Below are 22,443 nucleotides of genomic sequence, written 5' to 3' on the forward strand. Positions count from 1 at the left end.
ATACTCATCCTTTACGTGCTTTTTACTAGTTTGGATGTAACCTATAATAATCCATGATGTACACTTTCTTAAAAATTGAAGTATAATTGATTTGCAACAATTCAGGTTGTTCAGTCACTCAGTTAAACATATACATTTTTCAGATTCTTTTTAAGTTTGAATATAGTTCCCTGTGCTATACAGTAAGTCCTTGTTTATATCTATTTTATATATAGTAGTATGCCTCTGTTGATCCCAAATGCCTAATTTATCCTCCCCTTCTTTCTCCTTTGGCACCCATCAATTTGTTTTCTATGTCCATGAGTCTATTTATATTTTGTAAATAAGTTTCTTTTTGTCATTTTTTTAGATTCCACATATAAGTGATATCATATGGCATTTGTCTTTCTGTCTGATTTACTTCAATCAGTATGATAGCCTCTAAGTTCATATATGTTGTTGCAAATGGCATTTTTCATCCTTTTTTATGGCTGCATAATATCCATATCATATATTCTTATGCAATGTCTTTTCTTAAAGTAACTGCCATAGGATTCTTGTTTCCAGTAGTTGATCAATGAGTGACTCTCCTTTGGAAAGCTTTCCTTTTATAGTAACAAGTATACTTTCTAGCTTTATTTATTCAGTGTTTGTTTATATACTAATCTTAAGATATAAATTAGTAAATCTAATTTAGTTTTCAATATCATTATACTCATGTAATTTAATTGGATTATAACAACAACTTCAATTTTATTCATCTATCATATGCTACACTGGACTAATCCAGTAGAGTAAAAATGTTTATGCCTGAATAAGCCCTAAGAATATATGATGTTAATTTTTTACTATCTTTATGATGTGATTAAAAAACAAATTAAAAAAAATGAAAATTATATCATTATTGTATATGTCTACACTTACGTCACAATATCATGGAATTAACTGAATTGACTAGATCAGTGAAGACTAGGCCAGTGCTGCTCAACAGATTTTCCTGAAATGATGGCAAAGTTCTATCACTATACTATCTGATTTAGTTTGAGCATTGAGTACTTGAAATGCAGCTTGTCTGACTGAAAAACTTGGGTCACTCGGGTCACTCCTTCTTTCAACTACGCACACCAAGGCTTACAGAAACATTTCCTCAAAGATATGAGAAATCTACTGGAGATTCCTATTATAACTATTTTAAGAGAAAGGCGAAACAAATAGAATAAAGGAAGCTCTATCCAAGAGGGAAAACTTCAAATATCTCTGCTGCCAGAGTAAAAGCACTCCTTATTTTGGCAACAGTGGGAGGCAAAAAAGAAAAAGCCTGCCTATATGTAACCTACCCAAATGCCTGAAATGGAATCCAACCACTTAGCATCATCTGTTAACTTATGCCAATTTGCAGTCACCCTTCTATATCAAGGGGGCCTGTTATGAAATCAATCCTAATCTTTTGTAGATGGAAACGGTACCAGCCACTTCTATAAATCAATGTATTTATTTGATTATTTTTTTAAATGAGGAAGATTAATACAGACAAACAGAACTAATTCCCAAGATACGAAAGATGAATTTTTGTTTTTTTAATAGAGCAGAATGTATTTACTCAAGAATTACTAGCTGATGAGAAAAATTTGATTATTTTGCTATTTGGCTTTCAATAATCTGAATGACTTCTTAAAGTCACAGTAATGTTAATACCACAGAATAAACACCATGACAAAGGGGCCCTCTTCTATTTTTCCTTTCTTTTCTGTCAATTACAAACAGGGGTACTATAGATGAAAGACATAGCAGTTATACAGATTGAATGAAATGTCATTGTCATGACGGTAATATCACCTAAGGGAAAATATTTCAAAAGGTAAACTTTAAATCCATTCAAATTACTCACATCAGTGATATTTAAGAAGACAACATATCTATAAATTAAGCTCAGTCAGTAAAGAATCTACCTGCAATGCAGGAGACCTGGATTTGATTCCTGGGTCAGGAAGGTCCACTGGAGAAGGAAATGGCAACCTACTCCAGTATTCGTGTCTGAAGATTCTCATAGACAGAGGACCCGACAGGCTACAGTCCATAGGATAGCAAGAGTTGGACACGACTTAGAGACTAAACCATCACCAAATTAAGTACAGACTACTAGGAGAAAATAGCAATAAGAGAACAAAATATTATAAGAAATTAATATATGTAAGTACTGAACTAAAATAAAATAAAATGGCCCCAGATAAGAGACAAGCTGTTAATATAAGAGGCAATATAAAAATCTCCATCAGAACATAGAGCATAAAGATATAATTAGGAAACAGAAGAGAAAAACTAATACTCATGGACTCTAATTCGGTCGTTGAGTCCAACATCTGCTTAAGGGTAGTTTCAGCAAATTCAGGGGAACATTTAAGAGGAGAAAGATCTCAAAGCTTGAAAAAGATTGAATTGAAAGAAACCACACAGACCAAGGAGGATAAATGACCAGAATACTATATTTAGATAAAATGCTATGAAATTTTAATTTCAACTGTTGTAGCCACACGTTCCGGGAAACAAATTCACTCAGAAGGACAATGCAGATAGTGGAGTGCAGTTTTTACACCGGCAGGCCCAAGGCAGAGTCTCCTCTTAGCCAAGGGCCCTGACCAGTTTTTGTGAAAACCTTATATACCCTAAGTGTACTTGCTCAAACCCAGCTCCCCAAACTCCTTGAAACTAGTCTGGACAAGGTAAAAGAGAGATACGATCAAAGTTAACCCATGATTCATGTGTCACAAGACTAGATGAACAGTGGACATTTATCAGTAGGACTGTGGTCATATCCTGATAAACATAATGGAATTTACCACTTTGTTCTGTTACAGAGATAACTAGCATATTCTTTTAGGCAACGGAGAGTCCAAGTACAAGTCCTGAGGCTCTTTTATTGGGGGGGCTGGTTTTCCATTGGTATGCCACTTCTATAGACACTGGGCACAAAGTTCAGAGTCCATTGGGAGGGTGACCATGCATGTAGCCTAATGTTCACAGCCTGGCCTAAGATGGAGTCCAGCTCTGTCTGTTTCCTCCTTCACAACCATTAAAGGAAAACTGAATACTTTTAACAAGAAAAACAAAATTTCCTAGAAGAGCAAATTTTAAATTAACACCAGATTTCTATTCAGCAGAAGTGAATTATAAAAACAAAAAGTTACATTAAAACCAGAATTCTTTGTCTGGTCAATTTTTCTAGAAAATTTGAAAGCAAAATGAAAATATGTATAGATTAATATGATTTTTAAATTACTCAGAAAACAATTAAAAAAAAAACTGAAAAAGGAATCCAAGAATTTTGAGCACCTAGGATTAAAAAGCAGAAACTGCTGAGTATGTTTATGAATTGAGATTGATAGCTAAATTCTGATGCTGAAAATATACTTCATTAGTGATAAAGAGTTGCATAATTATAATAATATTTCATTCTATTTATTGATTCTCAATTTTGTCATCAACCTAGAAGTAAAACACAAGTTAAAATTATACTTTTTAGCAAATAATCAAAATACCATATGCTAAGTATCTGTTTATAAACATTATACATACTTTGAAATAAATAAATACAATTAAACATGTTATAGAAGAAACAGTGGGATAGGATAAGAATCGAAGAGGAAGTCTATTATAGAACACAATTTTCCAAAAAGGGAGAATAGAAACTGTTTACACTAATAAGAAATTTAAAAATAAGTATATTTAAAGTTATAACAAAGTCTGGCTGCACAGACAAAAAAAGAACTTAACAGTAGCTCGGTAAGTATGGAAAGAACTTCATCTCTAATTTTAATTTATTCACTATTTCAATATTGTAACATATGCATGCATTACTTTTATAATTATAATATCAATTACTTACTGATATCCTAAAGTATGTAATTCCTATTTTAAAATGGCTTTAGTATGCTGAACTTTTCACAGAATTAAATTTTTGCACAATTCAAAACCAAATCAGTGTATGTGTTCATTTATGAAGGTTTTGCGCCATACTCAAGGAGTTTTCAATGTATGGGTAGCATATTTAGTTAAGCAAACACTCATTAAGAACTCATTATAACCGCAGCTCAGGTTTTTTGAGCACGAGCCACCTGTTCTCCTTGCGCTCAGTATGCTCAGTCATGTCCAACTCTTTGCCACCCCATGGACTGCAGTCCTCCAATCTCCCCTCTCTATGGAATTTTCCACCCAAGAATGCTGGAATGGGTTGCCATTTATTACTCCAGGGGATCTTTTCAACCCAGGAATTGAACTCAGTCTTCTGTGTCTCCTGTATTGGCAGGCATATTTTTTACCACTGAGCCACCTGGGAAGCCCTCTCCTTGCTTGGCCCTGCTATAAAGATTTCTCTGCTAAAAGAAAACAAAACACAAAGCTTGACTATAACTTATTTTCTTAATCAGGATGTCTGGATGTATTAAAATTATCCTCTGCAGCAAAAGTTGGCAGATTTTTTTCTATAAAGGGCCAGATAGTAAATATTTTAGGCTTTGGGGGCTATAAGTTTTTCATCACAACTACTCAACACTGCTGTTGTAGCTTGAAAACAGCCATGGACAATACCTAAAGAATGAGTGTTACTAACTTCCAATAAAACTTTATTTACAGAAGGAAGTGGAGAGCCAACTTTGACACTCGGGTCTTGTTTTATCAACACCAGTAATTCAGATTTGTCAGCTTTCCTTCATGCCTATTTTCTTGTTACCTACTTGTACAATTCTGGCACATTATAACATACATGTCAGTATTAAATTGCTGGGTATATTGTAGCTAAATTATGTACTAGTAGGTATAAATCATTGACAGTTGTCTCTGCTTCATGCTGGGCACATACGACTTTCCTAGTTTTCTCTCATTATTTAATAGATTTATAACTGGTTTCATAATCCAGTCCCTTTACACTGATTAGAAACAGAAAGCTTTCTCACACTGACCATTCAGAGAATGTGATCCACATTTTATTTCATTTTGTCTACCTAGAAAACTCACTTGTGTTCAATTCTAATTTCTCGCTGCTTGTAACACAAGGCCAAAACAGATTGTGCAGGCTTTTGTGTTGTTTCTTTCAAACCTTGCTATATTAAGATAAAAACCATGAGCATTGTATTTCAATTGAGTCACTGACAGAATGATCTTAGTTTCTATTCAGAAAGCTCTGGTACATTCTCAGATGTAGATGAGAGATAATAGGCCTACAATTAATACTTCCTGCCAGTTAGATTAAACTGACAAGACCAGGAGATAAGGAAGTCCCACATCCTCTTATTTTCCTGTTTAGCCCTTGGGGTGTTTTGTATTATAACATTGTTGCTGTTTCCTCTGGTAAAGGCAGGTGAAGGTATTTATGGAAAGACTGTGATAGGCTCAGAAGACAACTGACAACTTGAGACACACAATGAAGCTGGACATTTCTAAACAGAAATGTATGCTAATGCTAGGATAATAGTCATTTGAACACACTAAGGGCTTCCCTTGTGGCTCAACTAGAAAAGAATCCACCTGCAATGCAGGAGACCTGGGTTCAATCCCTGGGTTGGGAAGATCCCCTGGAGAAAGGAAAGGCTACCCACTCCAGTATTCTGGCCTGGAGAATTCCATGGACTGTGTAGACCATGGGATTCCCTCATAGCTCAGTTGGTAAAGAATCTGCCTGCAGTGCAGGAGACGTGGGTTAGATTCCTGTTTTAGGAAGATCCCCTGGAGAAGGGAAAGACTACCCACTCCAGATTTTTTGCCTGGAGAATTCCATGGACTATTTAGTCCGTGGGCTTCCTTCATAGCTCAGTTGGTAAAGAATCTGCCTGCAATGCAGGAGACGTGGGTTAGATTCCTGCGTCAGGAAGATCCCCTGGAGAAGGAAATGGCAACCCACTCCAGTATTCTTGCTGGAGAATCCCATGGACAGAGGAGCCTGGCAGGCTACATTCCATGGGGTCTCAAGAGTAGGACACAACTTAGTGAATTTCACTTTCAGTTTTTGGGCTTCCCTAGTGGTTCAGCTGGTAAAGACTCTGCCTGCAATTCAGAAGACCAAGTTCAATCCCTTGGAGAAGGCAATGGCACCCCACTCCAGCACTCTTGCCTGGAAAATCCCATGGACAGAGGAGCCTGGTAGGCTGCAGTCCATGGGGTCGCTAAGAGTTGGACACGACTGAGCGACTTCACTTTCACTTTTCACTTTCATGTATTGGAGAAGGAAATGGCAACCCACTCCAGTGTTCTTGCCTGGAGAATCCCAGGGACGGGGGAGCCTGGTGGGCTGCCGTCTCTGGGGTCGCACAGAGTCAGACATGACTGAAGCAACTTAGCAGCAGCAGGGTTCAATCCCTAGATTGGGAAGATCCCCTAGAGAAGGAAATGACTATCCACTCAGGTTTCTGGCCTGGAGAATGCCATGGGCTGTATAGTCCATGGGGGTCACAAAGAGTTGGACATACTGAGTGACTTTCACTTGAACACACTAATGTTTAGCTTTAATGATAACAAGGCACATTATAGAGAACATTTCCTTTACTTCTCAGAATTAAAAAGTGTGTATATATAGATTTTTATCCTAGAGTATTGTATGGTTCTGCTCTCTTAGCAAAAGAGTCTTGTTGTAGCCACACATTCTGGGAAACAAACTCACTCAGAAGGACAATGCAGATAGTGGAGTGCAGTTTATTACACCAGCGGGCCCAAGGCAGAGTCTCCTCTTAGCCAAGGACCCTGACCAGTTTTTGTGAAAACCTGATATACCCTAAGTGTACTTGCTCAAACCCACCTCCCCAAATTCCCTGAAACTAGCCTGAACAAAGGAAAAGAAAGATACAGTCAAAGATAACCCATGATTCATATGCCTTAGGCCTAGGTCGTTAACAGTGGACATTTAGCAATAGGCCTGTGGTCATTCCCCAATAAGCATAATAGAATTTATGATTCTATTTGATTACACAGATAATTAGGGTATTCTTTTAGGTGACGGAGAGTCTAGATATGAGCCCTGGGGCTCTTCTATCCAGGGGTATGGTTTTCCAGTTGGTATGTCATTTCCATAGATACTGGGCATATAGGTCAAAGTCCATAGTCCAGCCCAAGATGGAGTCCTGCTTTCAAGATGGAGCCTGTTCTGTCGGTTTCCTCCTTCAGTCTGTCTTCAAGTGCTGGAAACTTAAGTCCTCACAGAAAAGAGGCAGGATTAGAGTTGAAAGGACTTGTATTACACATTCTCATTCTTGCATCCCCACAAAAATCTAAGCTGCAAACTGGAATGTCACTCCTGTCTATTTACTGAATCCTTATAATTTTTCTTCTCCCAAAGTTGTATGGCTTAAAAGTTGGATTAAAACTCAACATTCAGAAAACTAAGATGATGGCATCTGGTCCCATCACTTCATGGCAAATAGATGGGGAAACAGTGGAAACAGTGACAGACTTTATTTTGGGGGTCTCTAAAATCACTGCAGATGGTGACTGCAGCCATGAAATTAAAAGTTGCTTGCTCCTTGGAAGAAAAGCTATGACCAACCTAGACAGCATATTAAAAAGCAGAGACATTATTTGCCAAAAAAGGTACATCTAGTCAAAGCTATGGTTTTTTTCAGGAGTCATGTATGGATATGACAGTTCGATTATAAAGAAAGTTGAGTGCTGAAGAATTGATGCTTTTGAACTGTGGTGTTGGAGAAGACTCTTGAGAGTCCCTTGGACTGCAAGGAGACCCAAGCAGTCCATCCTAAAGGAAATCAGTCCTGAATATTCATTGGAAGGACTGATGCTGAAGCTTAAACTCCAATACTTTGGCCACCTGATGCAAAGAGCAGACTCATTTGAAAAGACCCTGATGCGGCAAAAGATTGAATGCGGGAGAAGGGGGCAACAGAGGATGAGATAGTTGGATGGCATCACTGACTCAATGGACATGAGTTTGAGCTGGTGATGGACAGGGAGGCCTGGCATGCTGCAGTCCATGGGGTCACAGAGAGTTGGACATGACTGAGCAACTGAATTGAACTGAAAGTTGTATGCTTTGCTCCCACTTCTGTAATATCCTCACTCTGCACATGCCATCAAAGTGCAAAATATGTGGAGTTTTCTGTCCTTCTAGAAAGACTTATATTTCTCCACTTTTGGTAAGCAGGGGTGAATACTGGTGTATCCTAAAAATGTATTTAGTAGCTATATGTGTGCTTTGTATTCCTTCCATTTACAGCCCAATATCTCCTGTCTTTTCTTCTTTCACTAGGAGTAAAAAATCTCTTAGAGATTTTGTAGGTACTGTGACTCAGAGTTTGACTTGCTGCAACACAATCTTTTATCATAAGCCTTTAAACTGGAGAATGGTGACTTCTCAAGGAGTAGGAACAGACTATTACCATTTAGTTTGCTCTAGCACAAAGGTTTTATCCTTAATTTGGAGAGGAAAAAGTTGCTTACTGCCAACAGACACAGGCTGTCTCTCTTACCCACCTCTGAATCAACCACTACATTACCACATCCTCTAAAGTCTCATATTATTTTCTACACTTGGGGCTCTGTGACACATCATGGGCATATGGCTAAATAACGCTACTAGTCCAATTTGGAGATTCTCGCCTCTCTGAGATCAAATCAGGTATTGCTTTTCCATCTTGCAACAAATGGAAAACTGTTTTTAAGTCCCATTTTCAAACACTAAACTGGCTCTGGAAGTATCTGATTAGAGTTTAGTTACAAGAATTGTAGTGTTACTACCTGCAAGTGAAAAATTTTATGAAACGTTTAGCCCACACTGAAGTTACTACTGCTGGGAACAATTGGCACTGGGACTTTAAAATAGCAAATCTGTCAATCAATGCATATGTATTTTCCTAGAGACATACCTAAATAGATAACAATAAATATGGGGGAAAGGATAGCTGCATTGCAATACTAAACATAACATATTTGTTTAGAACTTTATAGACCAAACAGCAAAAATTACTAAGAATTTAGGTCATATGAGTAAAAATATTTGTTCTATTAAATAAAAATTATCAAATTCTGTCTCTAAGAACAGAGTCAACTTTCCTGTATATGTAGAATATTTATATAAAATTGACTCACTTCAAAAATTAAAAGTAGTATAAGCAACAGAAATTAATAACAAAAGTATATACAAGGTAAAGGAAAATATCATTTAGGGGGAAAAATTTATCTAATGTCTAAATCAGTGAGTAAAACCACAAGTTAGTTACACAGTTTTTAAAGATAAGCAATAATGAGAACAAAACATGAAAATGTATAGAATTTTCCCAAAACTGTGTTCTCAGAGAAAAATGTATATTTAATGATTTTTCTTATTAAATAAGAAACTATGATCATTAACATTAACTAAGATTCAAATTAAAAGTATAAATCCTAATGTAAATTGCAGTTTTTAAGGATATAAAAATAAGAACAAAGCCTACTAAAGCTTATTAACTTTTCCCAAAACTGTATTCAAAGATAAATACAGTATTTAATGATTTTTTTATTAAACAAAAATAATACTAACCATAACTAAGTTTGAGTTTAATTTTAATAATTATAAGCCAATGTTATTGATGTAGATTTGAACAATGTTAAGATGGCAACCCACTCCAGTACTCTTGCCTGGAAAATCCCATGGATGGAGGAGCCTGGTAGGCTGTAGTCCATGGGGTCACTAAGAGTCGGACAGGACTGAGAGACTTCACTTTCACTTTTCACTTTCATGCATTGGAAAAGGAAATGGCAACCCACTCCAGTGCTCTTGCCTGGAGAATCCCAGGGATGGGGGAGCCTGGTGGGCTGCCGTCTATGGGGTCGCACAGAGTCGGACATGACTGAAGCGACTTAGCAGCAGTAGCAGCAGCAGCAAGTGACATACAAATACATATATCATGTTTATAAAAAAGGGGACAAAGGCAGTATCATGGAAGAATTTACGATTTCAGGTAATATATGTTTTTTTCCACAAGCAAGCATAATCCAAAAAGCAAAGATCAAAAAATTTACATATTTAGAAAGACTACACATTTTAATCATGAATATAATTAAAAATGTGCAAAAAGTATTATCCATTAACTTGAAAAATATAAAAAGTATAATTTTAGAAAAGTATATTATGCATACAGTATATTACATATATAGTTTATACATATATTTTCTTACATGCCTCACCAAAATGTTTAAAATGAAATAAAAATATAAAATGTTTAAAATGAAATAAAAAAATAAAATGGAAAAATGAAGACATTTAAAGATGAGCAAAATCTTTCCTTATGTTAACTCTAGCACTGACAATTCCATGAGACAAGATTTCCAGTTTTTGCTACCAGTCCACAGAGTTCCCCTAGAAGATAAAAACAACAAAAAAAATACTATAATCCTCTCAGAGAGTGAACTGATCTCTATGACTAAATGGTTACTACACAATTCCAATGACAATTCCCAGGCCCCATAATTATGACAATAAGAAATACACTGATAAAGTTGTATGGACGCCGAAATGAAGAGTATTCTGGTTGACAAGGCTAAGAACCAACTGAGTTTTTTGATCAATGAAGAATGCCACTGCTGAAAAAAAAAAAAGATTTTTACTGTTTCTGACCAACATATGAAGCAAATGATATGGAAGAGTTATCACTATGAGTTTTTCCATGGAAATTTTACATGTTCTTTATTTTTAACCAAATATTTTATTGGGAATTTTCAGGTTTTACATTTACCCGTTGGTTTCTATAAAAGATGTGTTAAAACATCTTTCTGTTTCTGAAGTTCAATCATAGGTTAATACCTAGAATGAAAGAGAGGCCAAGATGAAAAGATAGAAAAAAAGCTATAAGAGATAATGGTGAAAACAAGAAACAGGTGCATACTGCTACTGCTAAGTCACTTCAGTCGTGTCCGACTCTGTGTGACCCCATAGACGGCAGCCCACCAGGCTCCCCCGTCCCTGGGATTCTCCAGGCAAGAACACTAGAGTGGGTTGCCATTTCCTTCTCCAATGCAGGAAAGTGAAAAGTGAAAGTGAAGTTGCTCAGTCATATCCGACTCGTATCGACCCCATGGACTACAGCCTACCAGGCTCCTCTGTCCATGGGATTTTCCAGGCAGGAGTATTGGAGTGGGGTGCCATTGCCTTCTCCAAAACAGGTGCATAGGGAGTGGGAGTTAAGAAGTTGGAAGTTGTTGTTGGAAAAGGATAATAAAATTATTTATTCTTTAGAATTTTATATAACATGATCTTGATTTGACCATTACTGAAACAGACTAGAGGTAAGTGTAGAATATGAAGCAGTCCAGAAATTGTGACAGTACAGTGTCCCAGGGTCTGTTCAGAAGAAACAAAGATATTGGAAATGAAAAGGAAATGAAAAAATAGACAATCAGCACATAGGTAAAGACAAAGATTCAATCAGCAAGTTAGGAAAGAGAGTCACTTCCCCAGTTTAAAGCAGAAATGAATTGAGGTATGGAAAATATAAAATAAAACTATAGAAGTAAAGAATAAATGTTAAAGTGTAATATCTTATTGGGTTTCCCAGATGGTACAGTGGTAAAGACCCTGCTTGCCAATGCAGGAGATGCAACAGATACAAGTCTGATCCTTGGGTCAGGAAGATCCCCTGGAGAAGGAAGTGACAACCCACGCCAATATTCTCAACCAGAAAATTACATGGACAGAGGAGCCTACAGTCCATGGGGTGAGCTACAGTCCATGGGGATGCAAAGAGTCAGACACGACTGAAAGTGAGCACATACACACGCCCGCCCACACACACACACACACACACACACACACACACACGATATCTTATTCACAGGAGGTTCAAAAAGAAAGAAAGAAAAATAGTAAGAAACTTTTGAAAATTTTATAGTAAAGGATTCCCAGAACTAAAGTATGCTATGTTTTTTCACAGTGCATATTTAAAAGGAACAAGGTAGTATACGAAAAATAAATTAAGAGCAACCTTTTCTACCTACATGGGAGTAAAATTTCTGAAATCAAGGATAAAGTGAAGCTTATTAAATATCTCAGAGACTGACAAAATAGCTATAGTTAATTAGCATAAAATTGATAGCTGATTTATCTTTAACAATACTATAGGCAAACAATGCATACAAAGTGGAAAAAAAAAACCTTGGAAAATAAAAGTAAATTTCCAGTAGAGTAATATTTAAACAGTGGTTATTTTCAGACATATAAATGACTCAGAAAGCTTATCACCCAGAGACCCTCTCTGAAATGATTATTAAATGCTATCCAAGAAGAAAAATATATATCCAGGAGGAAAATTAAGACATATAAAGTAAGTAACTGAATTTTTTATTGCCTATCCAATAACAATAGCATTCTCCCATAAAAGTCCAGAACCAAAAGGCCAAAGGTTAAAATTTTGGAGCTGTGCTGGGGAAGACAGAAGAGAAGGGTTAGAGGTGGAAAATAGCAAAAGGAAGAGAAATATTAAAAATAAGCACAGATACAAAAATATGCTAAGGGACAGAATAGAAATAATATTTGTCTTTAGAATTTGGAAATAAAACAATAGAAAAATATGTATCAGGTAAATATTAACCAAACAAGAGAGAAGAAGAAATAGGATGAGAAGTAGCAGCTGATGTGCCAATAAAAGGGACAATGATTAGCTTCATAATTAACATATTTCTTGCATAAGTTAACATATAAAGCAGATCAACATTAGAAATGATATAGTTATATACCTTTGATCTTGCTATTTCAAAGAATTTATACCCAAGGAATATAAAATATAAAATATTCATCACATAATAAAAATACTATGAAACATTACCCACATATTACAGAAAAATGGCTATCTGAAGAAATACTAAAAATTTTAATTTTACAGGATAAATTCTTAGTTTACAATGCAATGTAATTAGAAATCAATAGTAGAAAGACAATTTTCATAATCCCATAGACAGAAGAGAAAACCCACCCATATTTCACAGTGCTGCTGCTACTAAGTCGCTTCAGTCATGTCTGACTCTGTGCAACCCCATAGACAGCAGACCACCAGGCTCCTCTGTCCCTGGGATTCTCCAGGCAAGAACACTGGAGTGGGTTGCCATTTCCTTCTCCAATGCATGAAAGTGAAAAATGAAAGTGAAGTCGCTCAGTCACGTCTGACTCTTAGCGACCCCATTGGACTGTAGCCTACCAGGCTCGTCCGTCCATGGGATTCTCCAGGCAAGAATACTGGAGTGGGTTGCCATTGCCTTCTCCGATATTTCACACACTCACTCCTTAATACTCTAAGGATATAGAGGAAATCTATGGAAGTTTAGGAAAAGAACTCCAGTCAAAGCACCCCAAAACAAAATCTGCTGGAACAAACTAAAATTTAAAGAAAAACAAAAGAGCTAATATGATTAACTATGGAAGAGAGAAAAAGTACCATAGATAAATAAACCACTTTATGTTTGAAAACATGTAAGAAAAGATTAGTAGTGAGAGAAAACAAAACAACATGAATATACAAATACATATATATACAGAATATGATAAATACAGAAAATATGGGCAGAGGCTATAAGGAGGCAATTCCTAGGTGAAACATAAAGATGCCACTCAGTGTCAGGAGTACTCAAAGAAATGCAAACTGAAACAAGGAGAAAACATTTTTCATCCACTAGACTGGCAAATTTGAAAGTGTGACTGCACCAAAGTTTGAGGGTATGGGGAAAAGAGAAACCCAAACATGCTGCTGGTAAAGCTATATACTACAAAGTATTAAAGAACAATCTGGTAATATAAGTAAAGGGAACATTTACCTTTATAGCCAAGCAATACTCTTATATATACATCCAAGAGAAATCTGTATATATACACATGGAGATAGGGGTGAAGTTATTCATTGTGGCATCCTCAGAAACAGCTTAACATTCTTCAGTTGGGTCAGTGGATAGATAAAATGGGGCATGACACCAAGCCATAATACTATGTAATTAAAGAAATAGATATCAAAATCTATTGATTTTTTTCACCATGTCTTAAGCCGCATCATTTTCTGACTCTTTTGTGATCCTATGGACTGTAACCTGCCACGCTCCTCTGTCCGTGGGATTCTCCAGGAAAGAATACTAGAGTGGGTTGCCATGCCCTCCTCCAGGGGATCATTCTAACCCAGGGATTGAACCCATGTCTCTTACATCTCCTGCACTGGCAGACAGGTTCTTTACCACTTGGGAAGCCCTTTTTTTGGCATGGGTTACCTCAAAAATTAGATGAAAAAGTTGCAGTAGAACATTGCATTAAATATACATAATTTTTAAACCACATATAATACACATTATTACTTACTTGTATGCACATTTGTATATAAATATAAAGATGGAGGACTGGCAATTTAAGTATTTTATTTGTGATAATGTGTTTTAATGATGAGAAGGAAAGTTATTGATACAGGAGATTAAAAACAAAAGTATGGGGTCTGAATTAAGAAGGATGATAAAGTGAATCGATATAAATCTATGCATCTGCATCCAACATGAAATGAATACTTCAAATGCTTTAAAAATATGCAGTATGAGCCAAAGAAAATTTTGTTTTTGATAGCCAGGGAAAATATGTATGTATACCTATTATATAATAAAGGTCCCAGATTTTGTTTTCTGTATCTATTAATCTATGAAGTGACTGTAAATATGACATTGACAAGAATATATTGTGTATATACATATGTATGTATATATATGACATTTTGCAATATTTCCAGCCCATATAAAACAGAAATATAACCAAATTGAGGTGTTGTTCCTTGTATCTACAGAGTATGCCAGATGACTGGCTCAAGGCTGAGTTGTAATTGTGCAGAAGATACTGCTGACCTTAGACATCAAAATGTAGGAATTTTACTTTTTCAGGTAACCCAACAACACAATGGGAATTTAAGTGGACCCACTGAAATTCAAAAAACAGAACTTCCTTCAAATAAATAGAATAGAATGGTTTAAATTCAGGCTTAATAGAAGGCAGTAACATTTCTAAGTGAATGACTACAGCAGTTTTCATGAGGAAATGGATTGTGTACTCCTGTGTGGAGGATTTGATTAGATACTTATGATAATGTGCTTTAGTAATTACATCCAGACAGGTGCTGAGCAGAAGTAATTAAAAAACAAAACAACTTTGAAGATTCTTTTAGATTAAGGTTTAACTAATATTAATAATACTGAGATAAACAAATTCCATAATCATCCTGTGTGCTGCAAATGACTGATAAATTAATAAATGAATATTGGTCCCATTTCCATAGCTTCCCAAGACCTTTTCTTGCTGCTATTTCTTATGCTATTTCTTATGTGGCTAGGGACATCCCTGGTCACTTCATCTCTTCTCCTGGCTTTAATGTTGCTTCTTTTGCTGCCTCATAAGATAACTTTTCCAGGTGCCCTAAACTCTGGGTACATGCTCAGTGCATACATGAAAAATTTTTGTCGTGATAACATCTTCTGATTCAATAATTATAATCTTCCTTTAGCAAAAATGTATTTGAAATTCATTTAATAAGACAAAACTAGGGCCCAATTAGTTTCTTACAGCCTCTTATGCAATTCTTGGATTGTTTTTGACTGTATATAATCCTCATACTATAATATCCTGATTCAAATTCTTCCAAAGACTGGCTCAAAAGAAATCCGATGTGGCGTCACACAGGACATCCCAAGTTGTCTGTTCTCATCGGCAGTCCCAACGTGTTCCTGAAGCTCCTAAACCAACCCGAAGCACCCTTCCTGTTCCTCCCCTAAATGATTCTGTTTCACATCAGGTAAACCGCTTTGGAGTTTAAGGACTGTGCTTCTCACCTGGTCAGTTTCTGTTCATTCTCACTGGCAGTTATTTCTTAACATTGGAGTATCTGACTGGGCACCTGGGTTAAAAGAAATTAATCTTATCCCCTTGCCCTCCAATTTCTGAGTTCCTGGAGTAACATATAAACAATAAATACTTCCTCTTAACTTCAAATTTAATCTGTACGTATAAAAATTAAAATTTAATCTTTATGTATATCAAGAAAAGTGTTAAAATTTAATCTTCATGTATAATCAAAGAAAAGTGTGGCCTATAGTGTGGCAGTAGGCCACAATAGGAATGTCATGGGCTATTGATAAAACAAATTTCAAAATATTAATTCATTAAAGAGCATTTAAAACATTATAATATGGGGCTCCTACATACATCTTCCCTTCATTTATTTCCCTAACACACAGTCTACAATCCAGACAAACCAAACTATAGTTAGTTGAGTATGTCTATGTTTTGAGTTAGTTGAGTATGTCTAGTTTTGAATTTCTTTATGTTTTGCATCTGCTATTTCTTATTCTGGTAATGCAAAAAGAAGAAAAAAAGCTTAAAACCTTTTCAATTCTGACTTCCAATAAGATGTGTATTTTAAAGACCAACCAACCACACACAAATATATGAATATATGCCTGAATATAGGTATAAAAGAAAAAAACTTTCACATAAAAATCCTTAATCTTACTACATGATACATCTCATAATGTTATCTATTTAAAAAATTGATTACAATTTAATGAACTGATTCTGTGAATTTTAAAGTATCATGTCACTAAACTAAGGAGGAAACAAACCCAAAAGAATTGACTTCACTTTTCACTTATGTAGTCTCCACTTCTTATCATCACTGTATATAGTGTCTATATATTATAGATACCAAGCTTTATTAAAATTTACTTGATCATTATCACCATGTACTCTTTAGATTGGAGTCCCTTTAAATTCATCTTTGTATCTCCAAATCTCAGTATGGTGATTGACATATAAGAGGCATATAACAAATGTTTCTTCATTGAATATAAGAACACTTACAGACTTCTCTGGTGGTCCAGTGGCTAAGACTTTGTTTTCCAACGTAGGGGGTGCAGGTTTGATTCCCTGGTCAAGGAGCCAAGATCCCACATACCTCATAGCCAAAAAAACAAAACATGGAAGCAATGTGGTAACAAATTCAATAAAGACTTTAAAAATGGTCCACACTGAAACAAAATAATCTTAAAAAAAAAAAACAGAATACTTAAAATATTCCCTCAAACATATTTCAAAAGCCTAAAATGAAAATTCATGAGAAACACAGGGCTAGAGGAAGCACAAGCTGGAATTAAGATTGCTGGGAGAAATATCAATAACCTCAGATATCCAGATGATACCACCCTTATGGCAGAAAGTGAAGAAGAACTAAAGAGCCTCTTGATGAAAGTGAAAGTGGAGAGTGAAAAATTTGGCTTAAAGCTCAACATTCAGAAAACTAAGATCATGGCATCTGGTCCCATCTCTTCATGGCAAATAGATGGGGAAACAGTGGCTGACTTTATTTTTTGGGGCTCCAAAATCACTGCAGATGGTGATTGCAGCCATGAAATTAAAAGACGCTTACTCCTTGGAAGGAAAGTTACGACCAACTTAGCATATTAAAAAGCAGAGACATTACTTTGCCAACAAAGGTCCGTCTAGTCAAGGCTATGGTTTTTCCAGTGGTCATGTATGGATGTGAGAGTTGGATTATAAAGAAAACTGAGCGCCAAAGAATTGATGCTTTTGAACTGTGGTGTTGGAGAAGACTCTTGAGAGTCCCTTGGACTGCAAGGAGATCCAACCAGTCCATCCTAAAGGAGATCAGTCCTGGGTGTTGATTGGAGGGACTGATGTCGAAGCTGAAACTGCAATATTTTGGCCACCTGATGCAAAGAGCTTACTCATTGGAAAAGACTCTGATGCTGGAAAAGATTGAGGGAAGGAGGAGAAGGGGATGACAGAGGATGAGATGGTTGGATGGCATCAACGACTCAATGGACATGGGTTTGGGTGGACTCTGGGAGTTGGTGATGGACAGGGGGCCTGGCGTGCTGAGGTTCATGGGGTCACAAAGAGTCAGACAGGTCTGAGTGACTGAACTGAACTGAAAATGAAAAAAGTTACATTACTGATACTCAATTCAATTAGACTGTAGAATGGAGAAAACACGCTATGGTCCATTATAATAGAGGCCAGATTAGATAACATGTGAAAATAACTGACTCATTTAAGAGTCAGTGATATAGACTGAATGTGCCATCCACCCAAGACTGACATGTTGAAATACCATGACTTGATTTAATGATATCCAGAGGTGGGGCCTTTGAGAGGTAATTAGGCTTAGATGGGGTCATGAGCATAGAGTCTTCATAAATGAGATTAATGCCCTATGAGAGTCCCGAGTTTCCTTCACCTCCTTACTCTGCCATGTAAGAACACAAGAAGTTGGTAGTCTGCAACCTAGAAGAGCAGCTCACTGTACTGACATCCTGATCTTGGACTTCCTTCCACCCTTTAGAGCTATGAGAAATAAACTTCTGTTGCTTATTAGACCACCCAGCCTATAGTAATTTTGTTATAGCAGTCTGAGGTGTGAAAGACTCCTAGAAATGGCCAAGTTTTCCTCTCTAGTCTCTAAGAAGGCAGGAAGATTTTTGATATAGTTCATTCTTATTTGCTGCTGCTGCTGCTAAGTCACTTCAGTCATGCCCAACTCTTTGTGGCACTATGGACTGTAGCCCACAGGCTTCTTTGCCCAGGGGATTCTCCAGGCAAGAATACTAGAGTGGGTTGCCATGCCCTCCTCCAGGGAATCTTCCTGACTCAGGGATTGAACCAGCATCTCTTATGTCTCCTGCCTTGGCAGGCAAGTTCTTTACCACTAGCGTCCTGGGAAGCCCTCATTCTTACTTACATCAAAAACAATAATAAAATGAAACATTTTGATGATTATTTACTTAAGCTTCAGTTAATCTGAAAAACATTCCTGTCCACACTGATTTTTTTCTCTGGTTAGGCCAGAAACAGACAAAATAAGTTTTTTTCTATTTCTTAAAATCTTTACTCAAAAATGCTTGAGTAAAAATAGATTTAGAGCCTAATGTGTTTTAAAGTGATGAAATTATTTTTTTAATCTGAAGTAATTTTATAAGAACATTACAGACTTTTATAAAATTTCAAGATTTTATTTCTAAAGCTTTAAGCCTACGTGTTAGGGCAAATAATTGTAAATACTGTTTCTTCTAAGATTTGGAAGTGTCACAGTTACAGTTTACTTTCCCATGAGATATTTTGGATAAATGATTTGTGAACTTTGTAAGCATATTAACACTTGCAGAAAGTTTTATTCTCAGAAGCAGGGTAAAAGTTTCTTAAAATGAGTTCACTGAAATGCAAAGTTTTCTCTTCACCAATTAACAGAAATAAACATAAGTGGACTAAGAAAGTATTATGGAAATAAAATACAATTGACTTTCTATATCCATGGGATACATCACATCAAAAATATTACAAAAAACAAAATGAAAAACTCCAAAAAGTTCCAAGAGCTATATCTGAATATGCTACATATCTGCAACGATTCACATAGCATTTCAGATCTGTTCAGTCGCTCAGTCATGTCCGACTCTTTGCAACCCCATGAATTGCAGCACACCAGGCCTCTCTGTCCATCACCAACTCCTGCAGTTTACCCAAACACACGTCCATCGAGTCAGTGATGCCATCCAGCCATCTCATCCTCTGTCATCCCCTTCTCCTCCTGCCCCCAATCCCTCTCAGCATCAGAGTCTTTTCCAATGAGTCAACTCTTCGCACGAGGTGGCCAAAGTATTGGAGTTTCAGCTTTAGGATCAGCCCTTCCGATGAACACCCAGGACTGATCTCCTTTAGAATGGGACTGGTTGGATCACCTTGCAGTCCATGGGACTCTCAAGAGTCTTCTCCAACACCACAGTTGAAAAGCATCAATTCTTTGGCGCTCAGCTTTCTTCACAGTCCAACTCTCATATCCATACATGACCACTGGAAAAACCATAGCCTTGACTAGACGGACCTTTGTTGGCAAAGTAATGTCTCTGTTTTCGAATATGTTATCTAGGTTGGTCATAACTTTCCTTCCAAGGAGTAAGCATCTTTTAATTTCATGGCTGCAATCACCATCTGCAGTGATAGTGATAGCATTTACATTGTATTAGATAGCATGCTGCTGCTGCTGCTAAGTAGCTTCAGTCGTGTCCGACTCTGTGCGACCCCATAGATGGCAGCCCACCAGGCTCCGCCATCCCTGGGATTCTCCAGGCGAGAACACTGGAGTGGGTTGCCATTTCCTTCTCCAATGTATGAAAGTGAAAAGTGAAAGTGAAGTCGCTCAGTCGTGTCCGACTCCTAGTGACCCCATGGACTACAGCCTACCAGGCTCCTCCATCCATGGGATTTTCTAGGCAAGAGAACTGGAGTGGGGTGCCATTGCCTTCTCCGATTAGATAGCATAAGTAACCAGAAATGGTTTAAAGTATATGAGAAGATATGAAAATTCTACACTATTTTATTTGAGGGGATTAAGCACTGCAGATTTTAGTCTCTGCAAGGTGTCCTGGAACCAATCCCTAATGGAGACCAAGGGATGACTGTAAATTCTTTTTCCTAATCTCTCAGCTGTCAGACTAGCATAGAGAAGAAAAGAATACTTCTAAAAAGTCATAGCCCAGTAAAAAGATATTTTATGGGTATTTGATGCAAAACCATCAAGTATATCTTCCAAGAGATGTGCTTACTTGATGGACAAACTAAATCAGAATTACAAAAATCTTAAGCTCAAAGTTAACTTTGAAATTTAAATAAAATTTGCAAATAGTGTGAAAGCATTACATATATTGACATGGAAAAATTTTAAAGCATATATTGCTTTTATCTTGGGGGAAAAAAGAATAAAATTAATATGTTACAGTACCCATGTGACTACAAATACTCTGTACTTTGGGGAAACATGGAGTAAGTTGCTTGAAATTACTATCATCTTCAAAGTTCAGGCTGACAAGAAGTCTATCAATGTCACAATTTTAACTGAATAATGAGTAGTCACATCATGTATTCTCTAGTCAGAAGGAAATGGCAATCCACTCCAGTACTCTTGCCTGGAGAATCCCATGGACAGAGGAGCCTGGCAAGCTACAGTCCATGGGGTTGCAGAGAGTCGGACAAGGCTGAGCAACCAACACACACACACACATCACAGTTAACTGTAGAGTTTTGATGTGTGTATAAACGATGCAAATTAAAAGTTAAGTAAAACTGCCCTACAAAGCTGAAGATTATGTTTTTAAGACAATATATCAAGAAATGCATAGACCATGAAAGTACACTTCAACGAATTTTCACAACTTGTGCGTATTTGTGTTTGAGCAGACCTCTCGGCACCAAGGCTCTAACGTGGCCCTCCTAGTTCCCTTACTTTCATTGTCAAGAGTGGTCTCCATCCTGACTTGTATCACAAGCTACTGGATATTTCTCTATATTTTATATAAACTTAATCAGTAATTCATGCTTTGCATAGGGTTTCTCTGGCTCAGTATTTATGAGATTCATCTTATTGTGCTTTAACATTCCATTACATGAATATACCAAATTTACTTAAGTGTTCTACTACTGATATACATTTGGGCTGTTTTCAAATTGGGCAAATTCAAACTGTGCTACTCTGAATATTCTCCATATCTTTTGATGCATATATGAGAGTAAAGGCCTGACTAATAAGATTTGCACATGACTAGCTTTTGTAGACACAATTGTGCTTTTTTCTGCAATAGTTTTACCAAATTATGTTCCTGACAGAAATGTACAAAATTTCTAATTACTCTACATATTGACCAAAAGGACTGCCAATTATTAGGTTTTAGAAAACTTTAGCCATTTTTTTGGATGTGCAGTTGTATAACATTGTCAGTTTAATGTGCATATTATTAAAAATTAAGTGAAATAAATTTTCATGTTTATTGGCTACTTATTTTTTTGCCACACTCCAAAAGTCAGTTCTTCATATATTGTGTATGAGCTATTTGATACATATTGAAAATATCTTCTATCTCTGTGCATTGTGCTTTTACTTTCTAATGGTCCTTGTGACAAATATAAATAAATAGGCAAATTTATCTTCTCTGATGGCTCAGTAGGTCAAGAATCTGCATTCAATGCAAGGGACCCAGGATTGATCCCTGGGTCAGGAAGATTCCCTGGAGAAGGAAATAGCCACCTACTCCAGTATTCTTAACTGGGAAAATCTCATGGTCACAGGAGCCTGGGAGCTACAGTCCATAGAGTCACAGGGAATTGGACACAAATTAGCAACTCATGAATCCTATCCACGTTATATGATTATTGCCTTCCATTCCTTCCTTAAAATATCTTTGCTGAACTCATGGTCCTGAAGATATTTTCATGTTATCTTAAATAAATTCTATTGTTTTAATTCTTACATTTAAACATCCAGTTCATTTGGAATTGACTTTTGTGTTATGATATAAGGTTGCAGATGAAGATTTGCTTCTGTTTTCAGATTTTTCTAGGTAACTACCAATTGACATAATATTCTTTATTAAAAATACCATCTTTTCTTCAATCCATTACATTCTCCTCTTTAAACTAAG

At 36.5% G+C, this 22,443-nt stretch overlaps 1 protein-coding gene across 25 annotated transcripts in view; it reads right to left on the minus strand.

The window, feature by feature from the left end:
• Positions 1 to 22,443, minus strand: part of LOC147349201 (uncharacterized) — a 372,827-nt gene that overhangs the window by 309,428 nt on the left and 40,956 nt on the right. For 2 of the 25 annotated variants that reach the window (XR_015149593.1, XR_015149579.1), the window contains exons 2-4: positions 16,817 to 16,910; positions 15,790 to 15,854; positions 9,263 to 10,312 (exon numbers count right to left, since the gene is read on the minus strand). The exons of 12 other annotated variants lie outside the window; for them this stretch is intronic. The gene's annotated coding sequence lies outside the window, so the exon portion shown is untranslated. Of the gene's footprint in view, positions 1 to 6,566; positions 7,158 to 9,262; positions 10,313 to 10,374; positions 10,537 to 15,789; positions 15,906 to 16,816; positions 16,911 to 22,443 lie in introns of those variants that run through there. 11 more of the 25 variants (XR_015149594.1, XR_015149581.1, XR_015149595.1 and 8 more) reach the window with 7 other exon arrangements.

This window comes from Bos grunniens, chromosome 21, assembly GCF_055505025.1.
Source record: "Bos grunniens cultivar Pamir isolate PY7600 chromosome 21, Bosgru_T2T1.0, whole genome shotgun sequence".
Classification (NCBI taxonomy): domain Eukaryota; kingdom Metazoa; phylum Chordata; class Mammalia; order Artiodactyla; family Bovidae; genus Bos; species Bos grunniens.